This window comes from Mauremys reevesii, linkage group 12 (assembly GCF_016161935.1).
Source record: "Mauremys reevesii isolate NIE-2019 linkage group 12, ASM1616193v1, whole genome shotgun sequence".
Taxonomy (NCBI): Eukaryota; Metazoa; Chordata; order Testudines; family Geoemydidae; genus Mauremys; species Mauremys reevesii.
Window position 1 is genome coordinate 30,619,511 of NC_052634.1, and position 12,896 is coordinate 30,632,406.

General features: G+C 54.9%; 1 protein-coding gene and 8 non-coding genes across 9 annotated transcripts in view; 5 read left to right on the plus strand and 4 right to left on the minus strand.

The window, feature by feature from the left end:
• Positions 1–12,896, plus strand: part of LOC120375640 (zinc finger protein 850-like) — a gene marked incomplete at its 3' end in the record, with an annotated part of 811,498 nt that overhangs the window by 645,737 nt on the left and 152,865 nt on the right. The gene's annotated exons all lie outside the window — the stretch shown is intronic.
• TRNAN-GUU lies at positions 1,286–1,362 on the plus strand. Its single transcript has one exon. It is a non-coding gene; the product is annotated as a tRNA-Asn (tRNA).
• On the minus strand, positions 2,111–2,182 carry TRNAM-CAU. Its single transcript has one exon. It is a non-coding gene; the product is annotated as a tRNA-Met (tRNA).
• Positions 3,762–3,834, plus strand: TRNAN-GUU. Its single transcript has one exon. It is a non-coding gene; the product is annotated as a tRNA-Asn (tRNA).
• Positions 4,599–4,670, minus strand: TRNAM-CAU. The gene has a single exon. It is a non-coding gene; the product is annotated as a tRNA-Met (tRNA).
• On the plus strand, positions 6,247–6,320 carry TRNAN-GUU. Its single transcript has one exon. It is a non-coding gene; the product is annotated as a tRNA-Asn (tRNA).
• TRNAM-CAU lies at positions 7,065–7,136 on the minus strand. The gene has a single exon. It is a non-coding gene; the product is annotated as a tRNA-Met (tRNA).
• Positions 11,198–11,271, plus strand: TRNAN-GUU. Its single transcript has one exon. It is a non-coding gene; the product is annotated as a tRNA-Asn (tRNA).
• TRNAM-CAU lies at positions 12,040–12,111 on the minus strand. Its single transcript has one exon. It is a non-coding gene; the product is annotated as a tRNA-Met (tRNA).

The following is a 12,896-nucleotide window of genomic DNA, read 5'->3' on the forward strand; positions in this document are numbered from 1 at the left end:
TCTGGCTCAATCGCCCCCGCCGTATTAGCAGACTAAAGCGGAGCGAACGCTACGCCTTGCAAAGGAAGAGGAGCCGGGATCTCGAACAAAAGTCAGCATTTTATTAAGATGAGGTTCAAAGAAAAAAATTATGCGGTACAGAGTTTTGGCGTAGAAGTTTCTGGTGCTCAGGGAACAACGTACAGCTTACCCAAGGGGTGCAAAGTTCGGTTTAAAATGGGGTGGCGTAAAGGAATACATAATCTGCAATAGCCCTGAGGGGGTAAAGGTTAACGTACAGACACTGAGTTAGGAGGGCATGTTGTCCATATGAGGGCTACGTTCGGGTGTGGAGTATAACGGCGGTTCTGACGATGAGGATGGATTGACCGCGTTAGGTGAGTTTTAACGTTCGGTGTTTTGGAATCTTTGCCACAATCTAGTTGAAGCAGGGTCAGTAAGAAGTCTACCCTGCCATCTGTTGGTGATCTGTCGTCAAGGCCTTTTGGGGCTGATGTCATTTGCATGGTTACACCCACCCCGGATTGCATGATGGGAGTGCTTGTCCAAACGGTCATTTCAGCTGCTGCGGGATCCCCAGTGTCTTTGTTATTGGGGCAGGAGTAATCCAGTGTATTTTCCTGTTGGTTTTGGATCAAGGACAGAGTAACTGTACCTGGCCTTTGAGGCCTGAGAGCGTCACCCTCGCCTGAAAAGTACTCACCATTAAGGGGTAGGGGTTCCTAACGGCAGCGCATGGAGGGAGGTAGAAATGGATGTTTGTTGGTCTCTCGCAGGTGCTGCTGATGTCCTTTCTGCTGTCCCTGGTGTGCAAAGACAGAGGCAGAGGCGGTTTTGAATCTCTTCAAATTGTTGTGAGTGCTGCAGTTGCTCACCTAAGCTTATGCCGTTAGATCTTAGATCTCTTTCACGGTGTATTTTGGTCCTGAGAGCTAAAGGTGTGTTGTTAGGGAGTGAGGTAGCAGACGTTAGTTGCAGAGGTGGTGCATGTGCCACAGAAGTCGTGTTGATCCCCCGCCCCTGCTCCTGTCAAGAGTCCAGTATTTGCATAAACCAAACCACTCACCTGTGAATAAAAATCTATCTCTGATAACTATTCAAGAAAAACATACAAAATAAAGTGTATGCAGCGCTGTACCACAGCCCGGTGCTCTTTTCGGTTCCTTCCCACAGAACTTTCCTTCCATAGCAATCCAGTTCCTTGCTTTTGCTTGGCTAACCACTGTAGGCATGTGCTATACCGTACCCTGAGCTGATTCCCGGCTTTTGTGCTCAATACAGCCTTGCCCCCTCTGTGGCGCAATGGGTCAGCGCGTTCGGCTGTTAACCGAAAGGATGGTGGTTCGAGCCCACCCAGGGACGGCGCTAAGCCCCTGCTACTGCCTTGCTTTCCCGAGGCCTGTATGGGGAGCCTCAAAGGTCCCATTTTGCTACCTCTTGGCCTCAGAGCTTTCAGCTGGTGGTCCAAAGAGCAGGCTGGATGCCATTCAGAAACCCATCTGCCAGCAGCCGTGCGGAGGCTCAGGCTTAATCCTCAAAGCCGAGCACAAAAACTTTCAGCCGGGAACATTTCGCTCCCTTCCGCCTCCGCCCAGCGGCAAGGGAGAAGCGGAGGAGACAGGCCGGCTCAAAGACACCTCCCTCCCACTTCCCTGTACGCTGTGCAAAGCTCTTGGCCTGCCTCATGCCTCATCAGGAAAGCACGGCCATGCGGCCCAAGCCTGAGTCACGTCCGCGGCCTGGCCCACCCGCCCGGCTGGCGCGCCAGAGCCCGCAGCGAGTCAATGGCAGGTCGAGTCGGGAGCCTCGGCTCTTTCCTGACAGCCACACACACAGCGCTGCCTAGCGCCCCAGAGCCTCCCTCGTGTTCTCCCGCAGCAGCCGCCTGCCGGTGTGGGTGGGAAAAGGGGACCAGGAAGCACTGCAGCCTCATTCCGGGACAGGAGGCCCTCGCCACGCCCAGGCCTGCCTCTTGCCTTCAGCCCAGGGAGCTCCCTGGCAGGCCGCCGCTTTGCCTCAGCCACCTCTTGCCTCATGGCCTAGGCTCTTGGGGCTCTGCTGGTCACCGGCTCGCTTGAAGGCCCAGAGGGAAAAGAAACAAGCGCACGCGTAGCAGAGGATGGTTTCGATCCATCGACCTCTGGGTTATGGGCCCAGCACGCTCCCGCTGCGCCACTCTGCTGCTTCTTCACACTCTCCCCCTGTCACCTAGCTGCCACTATCCGGATTAGTGCCTTACATGCCCTCGCTCTGGCAGGCAGATGCGCTGGCTGCTAGGCAGCTGCCCTGGTCACAGGATTTTACAGCTAGCTTCTACAGGGTAAAAAGGATCTATTTGGGGTTTGGACCCCATTGGGAGCTGGGTAGCTGAGTGCCAGAGACGGGAGCACTTCTTAAACTGTTTTCAGTTACGCTTGTGGGGACGAGGTCAGCCTTGGATCCGTGTCTGCAGCAGGCAAGCACCTCTGGCTCAATCGCCCCCGCCCGTATTAGCAGACTAAAGCGGAGCGAACGCACACGCCTTGCAAAGGAAGAGGAGCCGGGATCTCGAACAAAAGTCAGCATTTTATTAAGATGAGGTTCAAAGAAAAAAAAATTACGGTACAGAGTTTTGGCGTAGAAGTTTCTGGTGCTCAGGGAACAACGTACAGCTTACCCAAGGGTGCAAAGTTCGGTTTAAAATGGGGTGGCGTAAAGGAATACATAATCTGCAATAGCCCTGAGGGGGTAAAGGTTAACGTACAGACACTGAGTTAGGAGGGCATGTTGTCCATATGAGGGCTACGTTCGGGTGTGGAGTATAACGGCGATTCTGACGATGAGGATGGATTGACCAGCGTTAGGTGAGTTTTAACGTTCGGTGTTTTGGAATCTTTGCCACAATCTAGTTGAAGCAGGGTCAGTATGAAGTCTACCCTGCCATCTGTTGGTGATCTGTCGTCAAGGCCTTTTGGGGCTGATGTCATTTGCATGGTTACACCCACCCGGATTGCATGATGGGAGTGCTTGTCCAAACGGTCATTTCAGCTGCTGCGGGATCCCCAGTGTCTTTGTTATTGGGGCAGGAGTAATCCAGTGTATTTTCCTGTTGGTTTTGGATCAAGGACAGAGTAACTGTACCTGGCCTTTGAGGCCTGAGAGCGTCACCCTCGCCTGAAAAGTACTCACCATTAAGGGGTAGGGGTTCCTAACGGCAGCGTGGAGGGAGGTAGAAATGGATGTTTGTTGGTCTCTTGCAGGTGCTGCTGATGTCCTTTCTGCTGTCCCTGGTGTGGAAAGACAGAGGCAGAGGCGGTTTTGAATCTCTTCAAATTGTTGTGAGTGCTGCAGTTGCTCACCTAAGCTTATGCCGTTAGATCTTAGATCTCTTTCACGGTGTATTTTGGTCCTGAGAGCTAAAGGTGTGTTGTTAGGGAGTGAGGTAGCAGACGTTAGTTGCAGAGGTGGTGCATGTGCCACAGAAGTCGTGTTGATCCCCCCCGCCCCTGCTCCTGTCCAAGAGTCCAGTATTTGCATAAACCCACCCACTCACCTGTGACTAACAATCTCGCTCTGCTAACTCTTCCAGCAAAACAGACCAAACAAAGTGTATGCGCGCTGTACCACAGCCCGGTGCTCTTTTTGGTTCCTTCCCACAGAACTTTCCTTCCATAGCAATCCAGTTCCTTGCTTTTGCTTGGCTAACCACTGTAGGCATGTGCTATACCGTACCCTGAGCTGATTCCCGGCTTTTGTGCTCAATACAGCCTTGCCCCCTCCATGTCTCTGTGGCGCAATGGGTCAGCGCGTTCGGCTGTTAACCGAAAGGATGGTGGTTCGAGCCCACCCAGGACGGCGCTAAGCCCCTGCTACTGCCTTGCTTTCCCGAGGCCTGTATGGGAGCCTCAAAGGTCCCATTTGCTACCTCTTGGCCTCAGAGCTTTCAGCTGGTGGTCCAAAGAGCAGGCTGGATGCCATTCAGAAACCCATCTGCCAGCAGCCGTGCCGGAGGCTCAGGCTTAATCCTCAAAGCCGAGCACAAAAACTTTCAGCCGGGAACATTTCGCTCCCTTCCGCCTCCGCCCAGCGGCAAGGGAGAAGCGGAGAGACAGGCCGGCTCAAGACACCTCCCTCCCACTTCCCTGTACGCTGTGCAAAGCTCTTGGCCTGCCTCATGCCTCATCAGGAAAGCACGGCCATGCGGCCCAAGCCTGAGTCACGTCCGCGGCCTGGCCCACCCCGCCCCGGCTGACGGCGCGCAGAGCCACGCGAGTCAATGGCAGGTCGAGTCGGGAGCCTCGGCTCTTTCCCCTGACAGCCACACACACAGCGCTGCCTAGCGCCCCAGAGCCTCCCTCGTGTTCTCCGCAGCAGCCGCCTGCCGGTGTGGGTGGAAAAGGGGACCAGGAAGCACTGCAGCCTCATTCCGGGACAGGAGGCCCTCGCCACGCCCAGGCCTGCCTCTTGCCTTCAGCCCAGGCAGCCAGAGGTGCCAGGGAGCTCCCTGGCAGGCCGCCGCTTTGCCTCAGCCACCTCTTGCCTCATGGCCTAGGCTCTTGGGGCTCTGCTGGTCACCGGCTCGCTTGAAGGCCCAGAGGAAAGAAACAAGCGCCGCAGCGTAGCAGAGGATGGTTTCGATCCATCGACCTCTGGGTTATGGGCCCAGCACGCTCCCGCTGCGCCACTCTGCTGCTTCTTCACACTCTCCCCCTGTCACCTAGCTGCCACTATCCGGATTAGTGCCTTACATGCCCTCGCTCTGGCAGGCAGATGCGCTGGCTGCTAGGCAGCTGCCCTGGTCACAGGATTTTACAGCTAGCTTCTACAGGGTAAAAGGATCTATTTGGGGTTTGGACCCCATTGGGAGCTGGGTAGCTGAGTGCCAGAGACAGGAGCACTTCTTAAACTGTTTTCAGTTACGCTTGTGGGGACGAGGTCAGCCTTGGATCCGTGTCTGCAGCAGGCAAGCACCTCTGGCTCAATCGCCCCCGCCCGTATTAGCAGACTAAAGCGCGGAGGCAAGCACACGCCTTGCAAAGGAAGAGGAGCCGGGATCTCGAACAAAAGTCAGCATTTTATTAAGATGAGGTTCAAAGAAAAAAAAATTATGCGGTACAGAGTTTTGGCGTAGAAGTTTCTGGTGCTCAGGAACAACGTACAGCTTACCCAAGGGTGCAAAGTTCGGTTTAAAATGGGGTGGCGTAAGGAATACATAATCTGCAATAGCCCTGAGGGGGTAAAGGTTAACGTACAGACACTGAGTTAGGAGGGCATGTTGTCCATATGAGGGCTACGTTCGGGTGTGGAGTATAACGGCGATTCTGACGATGAGGATGGATTGACCCGCGTTAGGTGAGTTTTAACGTTCGGTGTTTTGGAATCTTTGCCACAATCTAGTTGAAGCAGGGTCAGTATGAAGTCTACCCTGCCATCTGTTGGTGATCTGTCGTCAAGGCCTTTTGGGGCTGATGTCATTTGCATGGTTACACCCACCCGGATTGCATGATGGGAGTGCTTGTCCAAACGGTCATTTCAGCTGCTGCGGGATCCCCAGTGTCTTTGTTATTGGGGCAGGAGTAATCCAGTGTATTTTCCTGTTGGTTTTGGATCAAGGACAGAGTAACTGTACCTGGCCTTTGAGGCCTGAGAGCGTCACCCTCGCCTGAAAAGTACTCACCATTAAGGGTAGGGGTTCCTAACGGCAGCGTGGAGGAGGTAGAAATGGATGTTTGTTGGTCTCTTGCAGGTGCTGCTGATGTCCTTTCTGCTGTCCCTGGTGTGGAAAGACAGAGGCAGAGGCGGTTTTGAATCTCTTCAAATTGTTGTGAGTGCTGCAGTTGCTCACCTAAGCTTATGCCGTTAGATCTTAGATCTCTTTCACGGTGTATTTTGGTCCTGAGAGCTAAAAGGTGTGTTGTTAGGGAGTGAGGTAGCAGACGTTAGTTGCAGAGGTGGTGCATGTGCTACAGAAGTCGTGTTGATCCCCGCCCCTGCTCCTGTCCAAGAGTCCAGTATTTGCATAAACCCACCCACTCACCTGTGACTAACAATCTCGCTCTGCTAACTCTTCCAGCAAAACAGACCAAAGAAAGTGTATCACGGCGCTGTACCACAGCCCGGTGCTCTTTTCGGTTCCTTCCCACAGAACTTTCCTTCCATAGCAATCCAGTTCCTTGCTTTTGCTTGGCTAACCACTGTAGGCATGTGCTATACCGTACCCTGAGCTGATTCCCGGCTTTTGTGCTCAATACAGCCTTGCCCCTCCATGTCTCTGTGGCGCAATGGGTCAGCGCGTTCGGCTGTTAACCGAAAGGATGGTGGTTCGAGCCCACCCAGGGACGGCGCTAAGCCCCTGCTACTGCCTTGCTTTCCCGAGGCCTGTATGGGGAGCCTCAAAGGTCCCATTTGCTACCTCTTGGCCTCAGAGCTTTCAGCTGGTGGTCCAAAGAGCAGGCTGGATGCCATTCAGAAACCCATCTGCCAGCAGCCGTGCCGGAGGCTCAGGCTTAATCCTCAAAGCCGAGCACAAAAACTTTCAGCCGGGAACATTTCGCTCCTTCCGCCTCCGCCCAGCGGCAAGGAGAAGCGGAGAGACAGGCCGGCTCAAGACACCTCCCTCCCACTTCCCTGTACGCTGTGCAAAGCTCTTGGCCTGCCTCATGCCTCATCAGGAAAGCACGGCCATGCGGCCCAAGCCTGAGTCACGTCCGCGGCCTGGCCCACCCCGCCCCGGCTGACGGCGCGCAGAGCCACGCGAGTCAATGGCAGGTCGAGTCGGGAGCCTCGGCTCTTTCCTGACAGCCACACACACAGCGCTGCCTAGCGCCCCAGAGCCTCCCTCGTGTTCTCCGCAGCAGCCGCCTGCCGGTGTGGGTGGGAAAAGGGGACCAGGAAGCACTGCAGCCTCATTCCGGGACAGGAGGCCCTCGCCACGCCCAGGCCTGCCTCTTGCCTTCAGCCCAGGGAGCTCCCTGGCAGGCCGCCGCTTTGCCTCAGCCACCTCTTGCCTCATGGCCTAGGCTCTTGGGGCTCTGCTGGTCACCGGCTCGCTTGAAGGCCCAGAGGAAAGAAACAAGCGCGCAGCGTAGCAGAGGATGGTTTCGATCCATCGACCTCTGGGTTATGGGCCCAGCACGCTCCCGCTGCGCCACTCTGCTGCTTCTTCACACTCTCCCCCTGTCACCTAGCTGCCACTATCCGGATTAGTGCCTTACATGCCCTCGCTCTGGCAGGCAGATGCGCTGGCTGCTAGGCAGCTGCCCTGGTCACAGGATTTTACAGCTAGCTTCTACAGGGTAAAGGATCTATTTGGGGTTTGGACCCCATTGGGAGCTGGGTAGCTGAGTGCCAGAGACAGGAGCACTTCTTAAACTGTTTTCAGTTACGCTTGTGGGGACGAGGTCAGCCTTGGATCCGTGTCTGCAGCAGGCAAGCACCTCTGGCTCAATCGCCCCCGCCGTATTAGCAGACTAAAGCGCGGAGGCGAACGCACACGCCTTGCAAAGGAAGAGGAGCCGGGATCTCGAACAAAAGTCAGCATTTTATTAAGATGAGGTTCAAAGAAAAAAAAATTATGCGGTACAGAGTTTTGGCGTAGAAGTTTCTGGTGCTCAGGGAACAACGTACAGCTTACCCAAGGGTGCAAAGTTCGGTTTAAAATGGGGTGGCGTAAGGAATACATAATCTGCAATAGCCCTGAGGGGGTAAAGGTTAACGTACAGACACTGAGTTAGGAGGGCATGTTGTCCATATGAGGGCTACGTTCGGGTGTGGAGTATAACGGCGATTCTGACGATGAGGATGGATTGACCAGCGTTAGGTGAGTTTTAACGTTCGGTGTTTTGGAATCTTTGCCACAATCTAGTTGAAGCAGGGTCAGTATGAAGTCTACCCTGCCATCTGTTGGTGATCTGTCGTCAAGGCCTTTTGGGGCTGATGTCATTTGCATGGTTACACCCACCCCGGATTGCATGATGGGAGTGCTTGTCCAAGCGGTCATTTCAGCTGCTGCGGGATCCCCAGTGTCTTTGTTATTGGGGCAGGAGTAATCCAGTGTATTTTCCTGTTGGTTTTGGATCAAGGACAGAGTAACTGTACCTGGCCTTTGAGGCCTGAGCGTCACCCTCGCCTGAAAAGTACTCACCATTAAGGGTAGGGGTTCCTAACGGCAGCGCGTGGAGGGAGGTAGAAATGGATGTTTGTTGGTCTCTCTTGCAGGTGCTGCTGATGTCCTTTCTGCTGTCCCTGGTGTGGAAAGACAGAGGCAGAGGCGGTTTTGAATCTCTTCAAATTGTTGTGAGTGCTGCAGTTGCTCACCTAAGCTTATGCCGTTAGATCTTAGATCTCTTTCACGGTGTATTTTGGTCCTGAGAGCTAAAAGGTGTGTTGTTAGGGAGTGAGGTAGCAGACGTTAGTTGCAGAGGTGGTGCATGTGCCACAGACGTCGTGTTGATCACACCCGCCCCTGCTCCTGTCCAAAAGTCCAGTATTTGCATAAACCCACCCACTCACCAGTGACTAACAATCTCCCGCTGCTAACTCTTACAGCAAAACAGACCAAAGAAAGTGTATCACGGCGCTGTACCACAGCCCAGTGCTCTTTTCGGTTCCTTCCCACAGAACTTTCCTTCCATAGCAATCCAGTTCCTTGCTTTTGCTTGGCTAACCACTGTAGGCATGTGCTATACCGTACCCTGAGCTGATTCCCGGCTTTTGTGCTCAATACAGCATTGCCGTCTCTGTGGCGCAATGGTTCAGCGAGTTCGGCTTTTAACTGAAATGATTGTGGTTCGAGCCCACCCAGGGACGGCGCTAATCCCCTGCTACTGCCTTGCTTTCCCGATGCCTGTATGGGGAGCCTCAAAGGTCCCATTTGCTACCTCTTGGCCTCAGAGCTTTCAGCTGGTGGTCCAAAGAGCAGGCTGGATGCCATTCAGAAACCCATCTGCCAGCAGCCGTGCGGAGGCTCAGGCTTAATCCTCAAAGCCGAGCACAAAAACTTTCAGCGGGAACATTTCGCTCCCTTCCGCCTCCGCCCAAGCGGCAAGGGAGAAGCGGAGAGACAGGCCGGCTCAAAGACACCTCCCTCCCACTTCCCTGTACGCTGTGCAAAGCTCTTGGCCTGCCTCATGCCTCATCAGGAAAGCACGGCCATGCGGCCCAAGCCTGAGTCACGTCCGCGGCCTGGCCCACCCGCCCGGCTGACGGCGCGCAGAGCCACGAGTCAATGGCAGGTCGAGTCGGGGCCTCGGCTCTTTCCTGACAGCCACACACACAGCGCTGCCTAGCGCCCCAGAGCCTCCCTCGTGTTCTCCGCAGCAGCCGCCTGCCGGTGTGGGTGGGAAAAGGGGACCAGGAAGCACTGCAGCCTCATTCCGGGACAGGAGGCCCTCGCCACGCCCTGGCCTGCCTCTTGCCTTCAGCCCAGGCAGCCAGAGGTGCCAGGAGCTCCCTGGCAGGCCGCCGCTTTGCCTCAGCCACCTCTTGCCTCATGGCCTAGGCTCTTGGGGCTCTGCTGGTCACCGGCTCGCTTGAAGGCCCAGAGGAAAGAAACAAGCGCCGCGCGTAGCAGAGGATGGTTTCGATCCATCGACCTCTGGGTTATGGGCCCAGCACGCTCCGCTGCGCCACTCTGCTGCTTCTTCACACTCTCCCCTGTCACCTAGCTGCCACTATCCGGATTAGTGCCTTACATGCCCTCGCTCTGGCAGGCAGATGCGCTGGCTGCTAGGCAGCTGCCCTGGTCACAGGATTTTAGAGCTAGCTTCTACAGGGTAAAAGGATCTATTTGGGGTTTGGACCCCATTGGGAGCTGGGTAGCTGAGTGCCAGAGACGGGAGCACTTCTTAAACTGTTTTCAGTTACGCTTGTGGGGACGAGGGTCAGCCTTGGATCCGTGTCTGCAGCAGGCAAGCACCTCTGGCTCAATCGCCCCCGCCGTATTAGCAGACTAAAGCGCGGGCAACGCACACGCCTTGCAAAGGAAGAGGAGCGGGATCTCGAACAAAAGTCAGCATTTTATTAAGATGAGGTTCAAAGAAAAAAAAAAGTGTATGGTACAGAGTTTTGGCGTAGAAGTTTCTGGTGCTCAGGGAACAACGTACAGCTTACCCAAGGGTGCAAAGTTCGGTTTAAAATGGGGTGGCGTAAGGAATACATAATCTGCAATAGCCCTGAGGGGGTAAAGGTTAACGTACAGACACTGAGTTAGGAGGGCATGTTGTCCATATGAGGGCTACGTTCGGGTGTGGAGTATAACGGCGATTCTGACGATGAGGATGGATTGACCAGCGTTAGGTGAGTTTTAACGTTCGGTGTTTTGGAATCTTTGCCACAATCTAGTTGAAGCAGGGTCAGTATGAAGTCTACCCTGCCATCTGTTGGTGATCTGTCGTCAAGGCCTTTTGGGGCTGATGTCATTTGCATGGTTACACCCACCCGGATTGCATGATGGGAGTGCTTGTCCAAACGGTCATTTCAGCTGCTGCGGGATCCCCAGTGTCTTTGTTATTGGGGCAGGAGTAATCCAGTGTATTTTCCTGTTGGTTTTGGATCAAGGACAGAGTAACTGTACCTGGCCTTTGAGGCCTGAGAGCGTCACCCTCGCCTGAAAAGTACTCACCATTCAGGGTAGGGGTTCCTAACGGCAGCGCGTGGAGGGAGGTAGAAATGGATGTTTGTTGGTCTCTCGCAGGTGCTGCTGATGTCCTTTCTGCTGTCCCTGGTGTGGAAAGACAGAGGCAGAGGCGGTTTTGAATCTCTTCAAATTGTTGTGAGTGCTGCAGTTGCTCACCTAAGCTTATGCCGTTAGATCTTAGATCTCTTTCACGGTGTATTTTGGTCCTGAGAGCTAAAGGTGTGTTGTTAGGGAGTGAGGTAGCAGACGTTAGTTGCAGAGGTGGTGCATGTGCCACAGAAGTCGTGTTGATCCCCCCCGCCCCTGCTCCTGTCCAAGAGTCCAGTATTTGCATAAACCCACCCACTCACCTGTGACTAACAATCTCGCTCTGCTAACTCTTCCAGCAAAACAGACCAAAGAAAGTGTATGCGAGCGCTGTACCACAGCCCTGGTGCTCTTTTCGGTTCCTTCCCACAGAACTTTCCTTCCATAGCAATCCAGTTCCTTGCTTTTGCTTGGCTAACCACTGTAGGCATGTGCTATACCGTACCCTGAGCTGATTCCCGGCTTTTGTGCTCAATACAGCCTTGCCCCCTCCATGTCTCTGTGGCGCAATGGGTCAGCGCGTTCGGCTGTTAACCGAAAGGATGGTGGTTCGAGCCCACCCAGGGACGGCGCTAAGCCCCTGCTACTGCCTTGCTTTCCCGAGGCCTGTATGGGGAGCCTCAAAGGTCCCATTTGCTACCTCTTGGCCTCAGAGCTTTCAGCTGGTGGTCCAAAGAGCAGGCTGGATGCCATTCAGAAACCCATCTGCCAGCAGCCGTGCGGAGGCTCAGGCTTAATCCTCAAAGCCGAGCACAAAAACTTTCAGCCGGGAACATTTCGCTCCCTTCCGCCTCCGCCCAGCGGCAAGGGAGAAGCGGAGAGACAGGCCGGCTCAAGACACCTCCCTCCCACTTCCCTGTACGCTGTGCAAAGCTCTTGGCCTGCCTCATGCCTCATCAGGAAAGCACGGCCATGCGGCCCAAGCCTGAGTCACGTCCGCGGCCTGGCCCACCCCGCCCCGGCTGACGGCGCGCAGAGCCACGCGAGTCACGGGCAGGTCGAGTCGGGAGCCTCGGCTCTTTCCCCGGACAGCCACACACACAGCGCTGCCTAGCGCCCCCAGAGCCTCCCTCGTGTTCTCCCGCAGCAGCCGCCTGCCGGTGTGGGTGGGAAAAGGGGACCAGGAAGCACTGCAGCCTCATTCCGGGACAGGAGGCCCTCGCCACGCCCAGGCCTGCCTCTTGCCTTCAGCCCAGGCAGCCAGAGGTGCCAGGGAGCTCCCTGGCAGGCCGCCGCTTTGCCTCAGCCACCTCTTGCCTCATGGCCTAGGCTCTTGGGGCTCTGCTGGTCACCGGCTCGCTTGAAGGCCCAGAGGGAAAGAAACAAGCGCCGCAGCGTAGCAGAGGATGGTTTCGATCCATCGACCTCTGGGTTATGGGCCCAGCACGCTCCCGCTGCGCCACTCTGCTGCTTCTTCACACTCTCCCCCTGTCACCTAGCTGCCACTATCCGGATTAGTGCCTTACATGCCCTCGCTCTGGCAGGCAGATGCGCTGGCTGCTAGGCAGCTGCCCTGGTCACAGGATTTTACAGCTAGCTTCTACAGGGTAAAAGGATCTATTTGGGGTTTGGACCCCATTGGGAGCTGGGTAGCTGAGTGCCAGAGACAGGAGCACTTCTTAAACTGTTTTCAGTTACGCTTGTGGGGACGAGGTCAGCCTTGGATCCGTGTCTGCAGCAGGCAAGCACCTCTGGCTCAATCGCCCCCGCCGTATTAGCAGACTAAAGCGGAGGCGAAGCACACGCCTTGCAAAGGAAGAGGCGGGATCTCGAACAAAAGTCAGCATTTTATTAAGATGAGGTTCAAAGAAAAAAAAATTATGCGGTACAGAGTTTTGGCGTAGAAGTTTCTGGTGCTCAGGAACAACGTACAGCTTACCCAAGGGTGCAAAGTTCGGTTTAAAATGGGGTGGCGTAAAGGAATACATAATCTGCAATAGCCCTGAGGGGGTAAAGGTTAACGTACAGACACTGAGTTAGGAGGGCATGTTGTCCATATGAGGCTACGTTCGGGTGTGGAGTATAACGGCGATTCTGACGATGAGGATGGATTGACCAGCGTTAGGTGAGTTTTAACGTTCGGTGTTTTGGAATCTTTGCCACAATCTAGTTGAAGCAGGGTCAGTATGAAGTCTACCCTGCCATCTGTTGGTGATCTGTCGTCAAGGCCTTTTGGGGCTGATGTCATTTGCAT